This window comes from Haliaeetus albicilla, chromosome 16 (genome assembly GCF_947461875.1).
Source record: "Haliaeetus albicilla chromosome 16, bHalAlb1.1, whole genome shotgun sequence".
NCBI lineage: Eukaryota > Metazoa > Chordata > Aves > Accipitriformes > Accipitridae > Haliaeetus > Haliaeetus albicilla.
The window spans coordinates 25895857-25913079 of NC_091498.1; the positions used below are offsets into that span (position 1 = coordinate 25895857).

Here is a 17223-nt window from a genome sequence, read left to right on the forward strand (position 1 = left end):
AGATTTTATTTCAAGAAGATGAATTATTCTTAAAGCCAGAAGAAGGAGGAAATAGTTTGGATCCTTACATTTTCAGACTGAAAGCATTTTATGATCTGTTACAGTGGATCCTATACTACTCCTACCTGCATTTGAGATAACATTAATTCTCAGAATAGAAAGAGATTTTCTGAATGGTTGATTAAGTTTAAGCAGTTCACCTTTATACAAGACCCTTCCATGCAATAGACTTTTCTACTGAAAATTCTCTTATTTCTTTAACTAGATTAAGACAGGCTTTGTCAGGAATAAGGGGGGAATCTGTATTATAGAAAAGGAAGAGAGAGGGCAAGGGAGGCAATATTCCTCAAAGTTTAGACTGTAAAGCTATTCAGTAGTTTAGAGCTAGGCTATGTGTTCTTGTGCACCACCAAGCACTTGACCCAGACTCTGGGGTAATTTATAGCTACAGCCTTTCCATCCTTATCTAGTTAGTCCTAGCCACCTTACTTCTACCAGTTAGCACAGCCTAAAACAGCAAGTACACAAAGATGTAGGCAGCCCTGAGAAGAAGCTGAAAAAACTTACTAAGACTTATGAATTTTCTTCTCCTTTGTGTTGGGGAAACAATAACTCGAATCTTGTCTCCCTCAGTATCATCACATGATAAATACAGTTATCCTTATATGCAAGAGAGCCTGAACCCACTACTTTGGTGTCCTGCCAGTGTACAGCCATGGGGTTGGAATCAAATCCCTGTCCAGAGTGCTGAAATACACGGGGTTTGGAAATAAGTAGAGTGTGCTTCTAGCCTACCAGTTGCTTCTAGCTTGACTCTGCAGCTCTTAATATTTACACGAATTTAAATGCCTAATAAAAGAAGGTGGAATAAAATTTTAGTTTCACAGATGAAAGATTTGGGGTAATTTCTACCTTGGCTTTCTTCCTTTATATGTTCTCCCAGCTGTTCAAGCTTTTTGTTCCTTCCTTACGGTTGGCTCTGATTACTTTCTACCGTTTCTCTTCATATTCAGCTGTAGAACTACCCTCAAATACATCTCAAGGAAGTTGAGATCCATGTACCTACTAACCCTTTATACAAAACACTTACATTTTCAGATCTGCACTGAACTAAGAATAAAATAGAATGTACTACGCAAGTTGCTTAATTCAGAAGCTGCCCAGGTGGGGAAGATCAAGAGTGACAGACATCTTGCTCTAAAGTAATCACATTTTGGGTGGACTAACTACCCACAGGAACTGAAGATCCAGATTTTCACTAACAGAATCCAGCATCTTTTGCTCATACTGCTTCCAGCTGGAACAAGAAAAGTGCAAGAAACTTTTGTCTCACTGAAATGTTTTCAGCTAGCTTAGTACTTTGGGGTTTTAATGCAGAAGTAAAAATTCAAACTCAGTTCTCAAGATCTGTAACAAAAAAATCAAAACTTTTCTCATGCATTCTCTTAGTGTTGGGGATGAGTTACTTAGTATAAGTATTAATGTGCTCTGTTATGATGTCTAATGTTTTCATTATATATTGCATGCCTTTGAAAGAATTATTGGTACAAGTACTGTAAGATCTATAACAGAAGATTTATAATACACAGCCAGTAGAATTTACTGGTATAGCCCTTTTAATACTCCATTCCCTTCCCTGGTTGGATTGTACATTAACATCAAGATAAGGGAGCCGATTCATCTTTTATGCTCCTCTGTTCCTAACATAACACATTAATTTGAGATCTTGTTAGCTTTTGTTTCTCTTAACATGTTGTTAATGCTTCCATTTCATGATTTCAGGCAGGTTTTTAATTTGCACCAACACATCAAAGGAATATGAAAAATATAAAAGCAAACTTAAGAGTCTATCATCAAAATAATTAAGAATCACAGAATCATTTAGGCTGGAAGGGACCTCTTGAGATCATCTAGTCCAACCTCTCTGCTAAAGCAGGATCAGCTACAGCAGGTTGTCCAGGCCTGTGTCCAGTAGGGTTTTGAATATCTCCAGAAATTTCTAGAGCACATAGTGTAACAGTATTATGCCCATTTGCTCATTTTCTTCAAAATTAAATAGACATCAATGCCAAGGAAGAGAGAAGAAAGAATTTGGCCTTTGTCTCTAGCATCTATAGAATAACTGTTCCTGACATTGTGCAAACAGTAGCTCAATTTTTTAAAAGCATACCGTGAATCATTCTAGAGTTTATGAAATACTTCCTTGAAATCCAAAAGGAAGTTTGGTTTTTTCTGGTGGTGTTTTGTTGGGGTTTTTTGGGGGGGGGGAGGGAAGGGGGAATGCTTTTGCCAGACTTAGGCTACTTCTTATATAAACAAAACACTTTCAAAACAATCAGAAAAAGCAGGCACCAACCATTCAGATGCTTCTCTGAATCAGTTCCTACCATAAGCCTTAGTTTTCTAAGAAATCCCAATAAAAACCTACATTTTAATGAAATTTAGGCGTTAAATTTTAATCCAACCACAGCTAAAAACATTAGTAAAAGGCACCAGTTTTGCTGGTCTCACCTCTTATAGGTCTTTTATACTTGATGAGCTGGAAATTATATCAAAATAAGACCCATCCATTCCTATTGCCTGTCCTAAAGAAAAATGAGAACAAAATATCCTTTTCTAGAATTAAGTTTTGCTTTTTGAAATGCTTAACCTGGGACTTTTTAGACTACTACAGAACATTGAATCATTGAATTTGATATAATCCAAAAAGGCCATGAAAAATCTCCATCCCAAACTCAACAATTACTTATTGACAGTATTTCCATGTACTCACCTATAATGGAAAAATGGAAACAGACTAAAGAAATCAGGTATTGCAGCATCTAAAATATAGTTTGAAAAGTATGCAAAAGAAATTGACAACAAATGCCTGGTATTAGCTGGATAATGCAATAGGTGATAATGACATTCCTGGCAAAAGGTCAGCTCATCTCAAACATCTGTTAGGAATGAAACCATTAAAAACAAAGCAGTGTCATATTGTGGGGGTTTATGCAGACATTTGCTTCTGTTTTGATCTGCCACAGTTTAGACTCCTTGAACTTTATCCTTCAGTTGCTTTGCTTCCTGGTTTTTTTTTTCTTTACAAAACTTTAGAGAGTGTCTAACACTCAAGCCCACAGTGACTAGCACTTTTGCAAATGTTGACCAGTTTTCTTTCATTTAAAAGATGTGCTGAATTTGTCTGGTTATTGATTAAAAGCAAACTTGGGCTGTGTTTCCTGACTGTAACAATATCCTACCAGAGTATTATGCTGTTTACTATTTTGTGAACCTTTTGCACAGCTCAATTTACAATTCCTGTCTTCCTGAATAATGTTTTCTATTGCCTTGCTTCTACCCCCTGTAACACTGATTTTCGATTCAGTTCAAGATACACAACAATTAACCACCCAGAAGAAACTACCCCATGCAGACTGTAATGTTTAAGTGGAAGAAGCAAAAGCTAGTTTTATAATTTAGTCAAACATTTTAGAAATATTTCAGTAAGAAACCACATCAGATGAATTCTAGACTTCAAAATGCCTAAAGTTACCTCTTCCTAAAAATCTAATAAAATTTTTATAAGTTGCTAGATGTCCAGCTCTGAGGGCATGCTTGGTACATAGGCTGGAAGTCAGCAGAAAACCAGTTCATGGACTGAACCTTAAAATCCATTGTCTTCATTGATGTAATAGAGGCTTTTTCTAAGACAGTGAAACTTGACTCCAGATATTCTGTTTAGTCAAGATAAACAAAATTACATGCTTCCAATCCCCCCAAAAGGAGTGACCTTGGATTCTTATCATCAAAAGAGGGACAGTAACTGCATTTATGCAAAAAAACAGCACTGGAAGCACAAATTATGGTGCAGAACTCCATCATACATCTTTGGCCTTCACACATATTGCATTTTTTTTTTTCCAGTAATCTCAATTCAACTAAAGAAGCAACGTCTGGGTCCACACCAACCTAATCTATAGTCTGATCATTGGAATACATTCAATGTTCCTGGGCTGCAAGAGCTCTAGGCATGAATAGTCTCAGTGCGATAGTGGCCAAGAACTCAGGTCTCTCCTAAATTAATATAATGATTATAAAAATATAACCACTATTTTTAAATACTTACCCACTTTCATAAGTAGGCATTCACTCTGAATCCCTAATGGGTGCAAGTGGCTCGCATGTAGCCATGATTTAAGCATCTCTATAGTCCAGAGAGCATTGGATATTCAGAACACTCCCTATCAGTCACACAGAAATCCTTATTGAGTATGAAATTGCAAAACCCAGCTTTTTCTTTACTAAATCTGTAAAGACCATAAGCCCTTAGCTGGGAAACCTGGCATACACACCATCAGTCTGTTACCAGGAGAGGCAGGGTTGGAAAAAGCAGGAAGGCTGAGATGCTTCATGATGCCATGTGACAAGAACAGACATAAATGGGCACCACATACTCACATATCATTAACACTGCTTTGTTTCTCCACCATGGCTTTTCTAGGAGTACAAATAGCCTGCAAATGAGCTGGAAGCAAAGGCAAATGGCAGGAGCTAATTACCATCCCAATCCATGCCTCCTCCAACTCATGCTGGACCTTTAACATACCCCAGCACTCATGGAATGTGCTGAACATTGCGGAGTGAATCTGAATCTATCCTGAAATTTTATTCACATGATCTTCCTACTACCCAGTGCAGAGCTCCTGAATGGGAATGAATTCACTGAAGTAAGATGAACAATGTCCATACTGTTAAGGCCCCATTATTAGGGGGCAAAAGTGGAAAAATTTTGGTACTTGCAATGAAGTGAAAGTCTTCTGTAAATAGTTTTGTCACCTCGTATCTTCTTTTGACACAGTCTAGACTTTCTGTATGAAAAACATGAAAATAATATTCCTTTTAGCAAAACGTGGTTTGTGTACAGACGTGACCTAGTGGAAAGTATCCTTGCCCATGGCAGCAGGGTTGGAACTAGATGATCTTTAAGGTTCCTTCCAACCCAAACCATCCCATGATTCTATGTATGGCACTTTTAATACTTCTTAAAGTAGTCAGGTGTTAGCTGATAGTAGCTTACAAGAAATACACTATGACAAACAAAAGAGGCAAGTCTACAGAGCCTGAAGACATTACAAAAATGATGTAAATAAACTGTGGTTTTGAACAAAATACCCTTTAGTAGCAAGCTGAAAAACTATTTTACAGGTGTAACTTTCAGTAAGGGTCAGAAAAATTCATTCATTAGAATTACGGGAGGTAAGAGTTTCTTATAAATATTACAGGACCATTAAAAATTGTCATTGCTTTAAAATGGACTTAAATCAAATTCATTAATTATTAAGCATTACTCTAGTTCTTCACTGATGTTTTTAATGGAATGAAGTTTCCTCAACTGCGGTAACGTCACTGCTATCTATTTATAGACAACTTGTCTTTAGGTATAGAAGTGCCTTTTCATGTTGGTATCAAAGCAGGTTTTCACTTTGTAGCAAGACTTCTAATCTTAAATGAAAGTAATCCATTACTTGGTGAATGAAAGAGACAGAACTGAGGATACCTGTGTATTTAATAGCATCCCAGGTGTTCATTCACAATACTATCAATAAAACAAAGTCAGATTTACAGGTTTTTTTCTTTAAAAAGCCCTAAGAGATCTGAACAAATGATGTCAAAAAAGCAACCTGTTGCTCATTGCCGATCTTTTCTCTTGATTTCTCTAGGCTATTAATGTTAAACATTTCCAAGGTCAAGCACAGAGTCCAGCTTCATGAATTTATTAATTTTTTATCTTAAATAAAGAACTATACTACCTGCCAATCTTAATCTACCCTATTACTGAGGGTTTGTGCCTTTACCAAGAACATTCCGTGATACTCCTGATCCCCCCAAATATGAAAACAGTGATAATAATAAAAAAAAAAAAAGGCTTGCCTCTTTAAAAATCTGCAACGATGACTACTAGACAATCTGTAGATAGTTTATACCAACAGATCCTAGATGTTGAATGGAAGTGCCATCTGTCTGAGCAAATTATGAGTTCTGTATCTCACTATTCCTATGCGTGCAGGAGCGGGAATCGCATCCGCATCTACCCCACTGGTATGCATTTGCAGTAGCTCAAAACATAGCTTAAAAGCACTAGTCTTCAAAAGGAAATTCTCATCTCAGCATTGCAATTAAAAGAGTGTTTGCTTAAAAGAATCTCAAAGGCACTGCATCATACTGCCTAAGGTTTTCCTCAACCCCTGAAATGTTACTACTTTCCAGAAAAATCTACCATTAACAAAGTTGCCATGATGAAAGGAGATAAAATTTAAAATACACTCTCCAAGATAATGCATTTACCTAAAAGACCCTGGCAGAATATATCTGTGGTCCTAGACTGAACAGTTCATTCTTCAGGGAGAATAAATACAGAGCTGTTATGTAAGAAAGTACATTAGAACAGTTCCTCTGGATTATGTGCATATCTAGAGGCTGAACTCTTTTTTTTCTCAACAGAACACCACAAACAGCAACCTGAAAATGAAAAAAAATAACACAGCCACTGCAACACAAGAAGGCGACCACAGCTTCAAAAAAACTGCCGGAGGTAAAGTCTCAGTTCCTTCAGCTTTATGCCATCTTCAGACAAACCAGTTTTCATTCTGACCTCAGCATTTGTGTGCGTCAGCTCTTCCAGTCCTATTTTTGCTTCACTTCTCTCATCTAACAATATCAGTGTCCTAGAGAGTTCTGCCTGTTAAATTTAAGTGTACTCTCCTTAGTGCCTTTGCTTCTTGTAGTAAAGAATCCTCTACTTTAAATACAGATTATATACAGATCTGGGGTGTAACCATGGGTGTCAAATTGCAATAGGACAAGTTTTTAATTAAATGTCTGGCTTTAATATTGTTATTCACACCAATTAAAAATGAAATCACCATAGGATAAAAGGTTTATTGTCTCTATGTAGAGCAGAACAGACCACTGCCCTGAGCGCCAAACTAGGCATGTACTTTTGTGAGCCTCAACCAGCTAGTTTTAGGGTGGTTTGGTGGGGTTTTTTTAAGTGAAATAGACATTTGAAATTACAGTCCAATATAGGACAAGAGCACAAAAGCTGGCAACTGTTTAACTAAGTTAAAATAAAATACTAGTGGAAACTCATGCCCAGACTTACAGTTATTACCAAAACCTAAACAGTACTACCCAATAGAAAGGCCAGCTTTTACCCAAAAAAAGAAACAGAAGTAGGCTGCCTGCTGTCAAGCAATAAAAACTCCCTAGATTCCTGATTTATTAATACAGAAATACTACTAGCAATTACAAGACCCTCGTCCCTTCTGTTTCCAGTAACTGTAGGAAGCCACCTACTTCCTCAGATCAGTGCTTGCACCAGGCAACAGAGCTTCCCAAAGGTCCTCTTCACAAGTACACTCAGTTTGTCTACTAGAGACCCTAATTCTTCCACTGGTGAATACATAGATATATGCACTCCCTTTGTAAGTCTTCTACTGCCAAAAAACATTTCTGCTGGTCAAATAGACATATGTTTGACAATGAAGCCTTAGGCAGAATGAGGACAGCAATATACTTTCAACTTCCTCTTAGCCACTATATTCTTTACGTAGACCACTCCTACCTTTCAGGCTAGAGATTACTGCAGACTATCAGTGCCCTAAAAGGCCTCTACCTGCTTGCAAAATGCTATAGATCTGACTGAACCCTCTCTTCTTTCAAATGAGGGAAGGTGTCAGCCAGGTTTTACATGACCCCAGGATGACTCCTCATCATATAGCTGTATGACTGCAGATCGTAGTTGAACTGAAGTCCTGCCACACAGACTCAGAGGCAAATATTTTTCAGTCTGTGACCAGGCTGTTGAGAAGAGATGAGGAGGCAGCTTGGAAATATTCTCCCATCACACATACAGGAAAAGTTCTTTTCAGGGCCAAAAAGGGACAGCTTTTTCTGCCCTAGAGTGAACACTGTGGTGCTGCAGCTGCACTTTTATGTGCATTTCAGGGAAGAAAATGGTGCTTAAAGCTAAGCATTTCTCACTTTTCCTTTTAATTCCGATTCCCTTTGGAAAATAGATGATGCCAACATTTTCTTTTAAAGCAGAGGAAAGATAGGAAGCTTAATTGGCCCTTTTAGCCTTTCAATGCAAGACATATTGCTCAATATAAGAATACATACAAGCACGAGGCACTGTGTTTTTAACCCTTTAACTGTCTTTAACTGTCATTAAACTCCTATGAATATCAGTATCTCATGACATCAACTACCAACAGATTGTGCTGAAGTAAAGAACAAAGTGAACTTTGCTAATAACAATGATTACTGTAATTCTTTTGCTATCTCCAACACACACAGAAGACAGAATTGATACACACATGCAAGCAAGCAAAAATAGTTTATAACTAATATTTCACTCGACAATGAACTGGGAGATTTAAAATCATTCAACCAGTCACCGGCTTATCTTGACTTCTTGTCAGATGAAATCCATTGCAGAATAGTTCATGAAATCTGGAGGAAGATAACTTTTCCCACAATGTTAGGATCATGAACAAATGGCACTTAACTGAACCTTGGAGTAACTAGTACCTTTCTTCTGTAAGTAGCCCTGCCTGAACGGTCCAAGTACAGCATGACTGAGGATGGGCCTTGTGGTGGGTTGACCCTGGCTGGACGCCAGGTGCCCACCAAAGCTGTTCTATCACTCCCCCTCTTCAGCTGGACAGGGGAGAGAAAATATAACAAAGGGCTTGTGGGTCGAGATAAGGACAGGAGAGATCACTCACCAATTACCGCCACGGGCAAAACAGACTCAGCTTGGGGAAAATTAACTCAATTTATTACAAATCAACCAGAGTAGGGTAATGAGAAATAAACCCAAATCTCAGAACACCTTCCCTCCACCCCTCCCTTCTTCCCAGGGAACAACTTCACTCCTAGATTCTCTACCAACCCCCCCCAGCGGCACAGGGGGACAGGGAATGGGGTTTACGGTCAGTTCATCACACGTTATTTTCTGCAGCTTAATTCTCCTCAGGGGGAGGACTCATCACACTCTTCCCCTGCTCCAGTGTGGGGTCCCTCCCACGGGAGACAGTCCTCCACGAACTTCTCCAACGTGGGTCCTTCCTACAGGCTGCAGTTCTTCACAAACTGCTCCAGCGTGGGTCCTTTCCATGGCATGCAGTCCTTCAGGAGCACACTGCTCCAGCGTGGGTCCGCCACGGGGTCACAAGTCCTGCCAGAAAACCTGCTCCGTGGGCTCCTCTCTCCACAGATCCACAGGTCCTGCCAGGAGCCTGCTCCAGCGTGGGGTTCCCATGGGGTCACAGCCTCCTTTGGGCACAAACTGCTCTGGCGTGGGGTCCTCCCCGGGCTGCAGGTGGAGATCTGCTCCCCCGTGGACCTCCCTGGGCTGCAGGGGGACAGCCTGCCTCACCGTGGTCTTCCCCAGGGGCTGCAGGGGAATCTCTGCTCTGGCGCCTGGAGCACCTCCTGCCCTCCTTCTGCACTGACCTGGGGGTCTGCAGGGTTGTTTCTCTCAGATATTCTCACTCCTCTCTCTGGCTGCTGTTTTCCCTCTGTCCCAACTTTTTTTTTTCCTTCCTTAAAAATGTTATCACCGAGGCGTTACCACTATCGCTGATTGGCTCGGCCTTGGCCGGCGGCGGGTCCATCTTAGAGCCGGCTGGTATGGGCTCTCTCGAACACAGGGGAAGCTTCCAGCAGCTTCTTACAGAAGCCACCACTGTACCACCCACCCCCCCACTCTCTCCGCTACCAAAACCTTGCCACACAAAGCCAATACAGGCCTAAAACACCTAATATTGAATGCACATTCCTGAAGCTCTTAAATAAAGCAGAATTAAACTCTGCAACATGATTTTTAGTATCCTGCCACAGTGCTGTTCTTTTTCTTTTATATGATAACTCTTCTCCTATCTAGCCAGAAGTCGACTTTATTCTTAGTAAACTTTTCTGTAGAAAAGTAAACCAGGCCACTGTCCACACATCAATGTGGAATTACACCTGCATGGCAACACTACATATAAATAAGAGAGTGCAAAACGTTATGTAGAAATCTCTGACTAAATGAATCAAGTCTCTCTTTCCAACTGGAATAAACTCACAGGTCACAAAACAGTTTAAGCACCTAGTATATAACATTTGATAGGGTAAACATCAGCTCAGTTTCAAGTAAGTTTTGACTGTATCAAGTCACAGAGTCACCGGACACTCAAATTTCTACGTTAGTAACTTCTGAGACCTGAAGTTTTACATCCTATTGAACTTCAGCATGAAGGCCTAAGATTGAAAATGTACAGTTCTCAGTAATTCTGATTTTTCAGGAAATTCTTTGAAAAGAATTCTCTGGTTATCACATAGCTATCTTGGTAATATCCTGAATGATTATTCATGATGACACCCATCCACAAATCTCATCATTAGCATCATACATATCACAAGTTAGATGGAAATTTTTAAACACTACACAAATTGCTGATTTGTCAGAGTCCAATACTGTCTGACCAGGTTCTGTTAGATATTTCATGCATGAAGGGTATAGAGTTTAATATAAAATTTATTTGAAGATAGCTGGTGTCACATGGGACTTCTGTTTTAGCAGATACAAAATGTACTAAAACAACAATGCAAACGTACGTTACACTCAGCAAAATATAGCAAAAGCAATATATGGTTCAACCACAATACCAATCGGATTCCCATTACCAGTCTCTATAATGTGCTCGCCATCACAACACTTGGCATCCCCATTCGCCAAGAAGGAATACATGGGTTGAAGGCAGCTCAAGCCCATTGCTCTCTTCAAAACACTTTTGCTAGTTGTCTAGTTTTTGTACCCTGTGTTGGGCTGAGCCATGTATTCACTCCCCCCTTGCTGGTATGGCTAACTCAGGGAGACATTTACACTCTTTTAATGAACTTTTAATGGAAGAAACATTTACACCACCAGCTGACCCGCTCAGCTGTTGATAGCTGTTTGTCTAAACCAAAGGCCACTGTCTGGTCCCCTTTGTGGTGAGATAAAGTCAGCTTCTTTGCAATAACTGTGGTCAGTCACACCCCGCATTATTCCTCGAGTTTCCAAGCTTCCCAGGCACATCACCCTTGCACATGTCCTCTGAGCCTTCTTCCATTTCACAGGTTTATTGGTCAGTCACACCACTTCAGCAAGATATTGATAACAATCATTACAACGACTTCAGTAATTTTTGAGATAACAATGACAACCCAAAGTGATACTGTTGTTTTAATACAATTATAGATAAAGCTACAAAGTTGGTGCAACTAATAAAACAAAACATCTGTAATGGAAGAGAAATAGTAAATTAGACTTTGACGAAGTTAAGTGAAACTTGCCGTTTCAAACTGCAGATGTTTGCATTTGTAATTAGAATGTATGTTTACATGGCCTGTCCCCAATAAAAGCAACTGGGAAAGCTCCTAGTGGCTCTACAGTAGCTCAACCCAACTGTCCTACCAAAGTAGAGTATCACTGTATGGTATGAAAACAGAATTAAACACATTTACAACCTTAAGACCTAATAATCTTCCCCCAACAAGAACAAAAATCCCTGTTTATCCATAACTATGCCTGTTTTAGGCAACATGCAAAATGCTAGAATTATTCCTTACCAGCTAGATTCTATTTGGAAACTTGCACAATATAAAATTCACAATGCCATTTTGATAACTATGAGATTGCCATAATTAATAAAGAAATAGACTTCATTCAACAATTTTTCAGCATTTCCATTTTAACACTATTTCGAAATTATTGTGCACTTGTGCTAAAATTACACCACTCTGCAACATCTTTTTTTGTCAAAAAATGGAAGTAGGGTGTTCTCAACAACTTCTATCAACATTAAAGTAGCTCAAGTACTTAAATTTTTGTTTCATTTTTGTCTTCCATCCCTAACCCCACCAGTTTATTTCACTTTTATTTTATTACATTTCATTTTTAATGAGATATATGAAAATTCTTTTAGAACACTTTGATACCTGTGTGCCTGAAAATATAAAGCCTTGAAAAGCTGATATCCCACCAGAGGCAGAAGCTACAAACATGTTGGCACTATTAGAAACATGCATGAAGCAAGTAGGAGAATTGAATTTGAAAGCACACATTTTGAATCTCTAGGGACGAACACTATTTCATCCCCCTATAATCTATTTTGAAACAACCAACTTTATCTTAGGACCACATTAATTTGCTAATAACAATAGTATCTCAGACTTTCCTCTTAAGAAGACACTTGGAAAAAGCCACGGTGATTATGTCTTTGCCTGCAGCTGCAAATATGTTGGTGTACTGGATCCAGCTCTTAATCCCTCTTTCCGTGCAGACAGATCACAAACACCATGCCATGTTTGTTTTACAGTGCTTGCTTCTCTGATTGATGACATCTATTAAGCTATCTGCAGCTCCTCTATTGCCTCTCTACACTTATTCAATTGTTTCTGCTCAGTCAGATTGTATATTTAGCTCTTTGAGGACATCAACTATTTTGCTTTTAACTACATCTACTGCCAGACTGCAAAGAATGGACTTCTCACTAAATTCATCATTAAAACCATCATGCAACGGAAAGGGACACTTAAAAATAATGCAGGCTTCCAGTGACTAGGATAGTTAAATTTCCTGCTTTTAAACAGTGCTCTGCCTTTAGAAACCTAGACCCTAAGAACACAGACTATCTACATACTTACAGCTATTTCTATATAAATTTAATTAAGGATGTCCCAAGAAGTTGAACTACAAAGAAAAGCAGTGACTTGATTGATATACAGAAAATAACAAAAAATCATATCCCTATCCTTAGCTCTTCAACTACAGGCTTGCTGCTTACTCATTGCTAACAGTCTAGAAGTTTTTTCTTTTATGAAGTAAATTCTTTAGCCACTTGGTCATATTTTTCCAGGAACAATACTCAGCATCACAGTTCACATCTTCTTGTGTTATGCTGACTAACCATAAGAATTGTATGAACTGCTGTGAAAAGGAGACAAAAACTCTTGAGGTGCTGAGGTCTGGGACATCGAAGAGCACTTGACTATGATAAACTTAATAACACAGTGAGCAAGAAAAGTTATTCCAAAAGCTTTCCAATGCTCAGAGAGAATTAATATTCGGAAATGTGGAACTTTCTGAAACAGAATTAAAGTGGAAAATCTTAAATTGGGAATTAAAATTTACAACTTTCTAAAAATTACCGGCAAGCAACTCTTCCTCTTCACAAAGGTCTAAAGAAGTTCCAATAGCATATGGTATTTTCTTCCTCATGATTGTGTAGGTAATTGCATACTTTTATTTAGTATTTAGACTATAATGATTTTCATTACTTAGGAGCTACTCAAATGAAGATACCCATGCTTTTGTTATGCATAAATATTGAAGACTGTTCATTTTATTTCATCCAAACAACTAGTGTATTTTGAAGAAGGCTTTTTATACACTGAAAAATAAAGGCAGATGTACAGAACCCATTAGAACTTTACTGATTTAATGACCAAGAATTTATAAAGGAACAATGATTCTTGGTCATGCCTATCTATTTGATCCTTGTCCTCTCACATGACTAGTTCCAAGTGCTAGAGGAAGGTAAGAACCCTATGCTGGGTACATATGAGATCCTTCTCTCTCCATTGACTGTTACATTTTCATTGCTGCCATAATTAATGCTTTTCTCCACAGCTAACAGTTACTCAACCCCATTTTAAATCATAATTAATATTTGAATCCAGACCCACCTATGGCCACATTTCACATGTAAAAACACAAACATACAATGTTGAACTTCCTATTTTTCAGATGTTTTGAATGATAAGGCATTGTGAACTTCCTATTTTTCAGATGTTTTGAATGATAAGGCATTGGGAACTCCTGGTTAGAGGATAAACTGTGCATTTATGCAGTGTAGCTAGCCTACCCCAGTAATGACTGCTAGCTGGGTGCTTTGGACAACCGAAGTCTTTTTTTATATCTTCACATCTAATTAAGAGTCTAATTTTCTGTCAGAGCGTACTTAACTAAACGCCAGGCCTGAGGCTACAGGCTCAATCTCCAGCCAATGAAAACAAGCCTGAATAGAAAATATACCAATTAAATTTCTACTGAAATGAGGGGTTACACATCAAGTATTGTCAATTTTGTGGTGACCGTAAAAAGCACATTGTACATTCTATTACAATTACCTCTTGTACCTTAAGGGATAACTGTTCTAGTCATGGACTTCACAAGCAGCTACTGTATACAGTATTTCAAGTTATGATTCCTATAGTTTAGGAGTTTCTGTAACCTTAAATATTATTGACTGCTACTAAGATGATTAAAGTTGCTTCAAAAAAAATAATCTACATTTCAACATTTCTTTTAAATTCAAAACTAAATTTAAAGAACATATTTTTTTAAAAAAATTCATCTTCTGTTTGCAAATATGTATCCATTTTAGAAGCATTCACTTTGGAATTCTAAACTTCCAACACAGAATGGAGATAATTATTTTTAGAAAAGGAATGGTATTAACCAATATCCAACAACTAGTCTTAGCCTTTTAAGCTTTCAGAAAAATGAAACTTCAACTGTGCAAAGAGTCATGGGAAAAAAACCAAACCGCTAAATGTTTAAAAAGTAAAATACGAAAAGAAAGAATACCAAAGTTTCAAAAATGAGAAGTTTCCCAAATATATTTTTATATATGTACACACACAAAAAGATCAAGTCTGTTGAGTCACACCAATTTCACTCAGTGGCTACACAGTTATGCTTAAACTTGGTCTTATAATTTTTGGCACCTTAAATATTGAATTCTTTGCTAAATAGTGGCATGACTTCAACAGTTGTAAGTAAAGCATACAACATGCTACTTTCTTGCAAAGGACAGCCTGGACTCATCTTTCTTCGCTCCTTTTATATCACCTATACTGTAGCAACAAAAGAGAGAAACTCTCTACATAGCATACAGCACTAAGCTAGCAGCTGTTTTCTGCCTTTTACATACCACAGTGAAAAACAGGTCCCACCCAGCTTCAGCTGATCTCTTACCAACCGTAGCCTAGGCAAGATTTTTTTTTCCTGCAGTTTCATGTGAGTTTAGGATTAATTGGCATGTTGTCCTTCAATAATATAACATAGTCCAATAGACCATTTTTAATGTACAGGATCATAGGGAATATTTACAAGACCTATTACACAAACACTGAGCAGAAGTTAAGAAAATCCACAGTGTTATAAATAAATCCCAAGGAGGAAAAAAAAAAAGGAGTCAACATTACAAATTTGAGCTCCTAAATCTTTGTTTCAGTTTGGCAACATGTTGTTGCTGAAGGCCAAAATTTAGAAGCACACTTCAGAATTCTCCCTTACTATAACCAATAAGTAAAATCAGTCTCAGAAACCTGCTTAAATCTCGGTGACGCAGAACCTCAACTAACAAATCCTTTCTATTACAAGGCACAATTTCTTACCCTCTGTGAAAGTGCAATGATTGTTATAGCAGAGATTTCATTTTAAATATTCTTTTTAAGAAGTCTTAGGGTTTTTTCTTCTAGATGAGCCACTACTAAACTAAATTGCAGCTTTGCTAGGAAAATCACTTTTCCAGCAACTCAACATTACTTAGAGAAAATCTACACCATACCTTGTACTACAACATAGTTCTAAAATACGCACAAAAAAAGCCCAATAAAAAATGCAGTCTACTTACTTACCTCCATTTTGCTGTTGTTCTTTTGCAGCAAACTACCGTTGCGTGCAGACAGAGTAATTTCCCAATTTCTGTCTTCCACTGGAGATTTCAAGAAATCCGTGATGCTTCATGAAAAACATGTGTGCACTGTAGATGAGCAATGGGACTTGCAGGCAACTAGTATCTATTGCAACACAGTAACAAAAAGAATCACATGTAAAATTAAAATAATAATTTCTGTCCTCTTATTGTAGTTAATTAATATAAACTCTGCATAAGAGCAAAATTTTATTATCACTGTCAAGATGAAATTGTTTTCAAAGTATTGTTCATAATATATACAGCTACCGTTAAAATACTAATAATTTTAAAGTGAAAATATTTCTTATGAAGTTGTCTAAATATACATATACAGAGCTCGAAAAACATACAGAAACTTCCTTTTCACAAGAAAGCACCACACACACAAAAAACTAAAACAAAAAATATGTTTGGAAAAAGGAATTTATAGCTTCTGACTTGTGTTTAATAAAGAGTTTGAAGCAACTCTGTTATTAACATTCTTCATCTGATTCTACAAATAAAGGTTGTTTTGTGTTAGCATATTTTGCTAGACTTTACCATTTCAAAGCAGACCAATTTGTGAATTAATTTCTTGAAACAGATACTTTTCGTGTCTAGGAATAGAACAAAATGAAGAACTGAAGTACCCAACTGCAAAAGATCTGTCAACAATTCTTTTATAAAGCCCATTCTCAAGAGGCTACAATTATCACAGCATGACTTTTTTTTTTTTTTTTTTTTTCAGAAAAATAATTTTGGCCTAGGTGGCTTTCTGGCTTATAGTTTTGGGGTTTGTTTTTTTTTCCCTCTCTTTAAATGAATAATGGCAGTTCCCATATCTGTAAGAGGAAAATTACACATTACCTTACCACTTACACTTCTCTCAACAACCTGAAAAGAGAGGACCTTAGACTAGGTCTAGATTTCACTCATTTCAGCTTCTCTGATATTTGAACTGAAAAAGCTTCACATTAACACAGTATCATAAAATCTAATAATAAAATTTAAAGGTAGACACTGATATTATTCTTTGCTTCAAAGATTTATCTGTGGTTTAGATCATAAAAAAAAAATAAAAAAATCTGACTTTAGAGTACCTCTTCTAAGCTAATTAAATGAACCTTTTTCTTCCATGCATGAATTTACTCTCAAAATATAAATGCCAATAATGCAAAACATCCACTGATTGGGGAAGGAAACCAATGCTGGTTCACCCTCTATTTCATGGCTTGAATCAAAATTCCCTCAAGACAAAGGCAAGTCATTTGCACATTAGCATTCTAAATCACCAGGGAGAGCATGGCAAGGCTTTCCTGTTGCATGTTGTGAAAACTATTATTATAGAATTCTGCAAAGGGCAGAAATAAAAATAATTGATTTTAAGTTGCTTGCTATTTTTGGAAACTTGAAATGAACTGACATATTAATGGGGATATGCAACATTTTCCATGTTTCTGAAAGT

General features: G+C 37.5%; 1 long non-coding RNA gene across 1 annotated transcript in view; it reads right to left on the minus strand.

Moving 5' to 3' along the window:
• LOC138689301 (uncharacterized) overlaps positions 1-15836 on the minus strand; it is a 121892-nt gene extending 106056 nt beyond the window's left edge. The window contains exon 1 of the long non-coding RNA XR_011328191.1: positions 15721-15836. This is a non-coding gene — a long non-coding RNA (uncharacterized lncRNA). The remainder of the gene's footprint in view (positions 1-15720) is intronic.
• Between the last annotated feature and the right edge of the window lie 1387 nt (positions 15837-17223).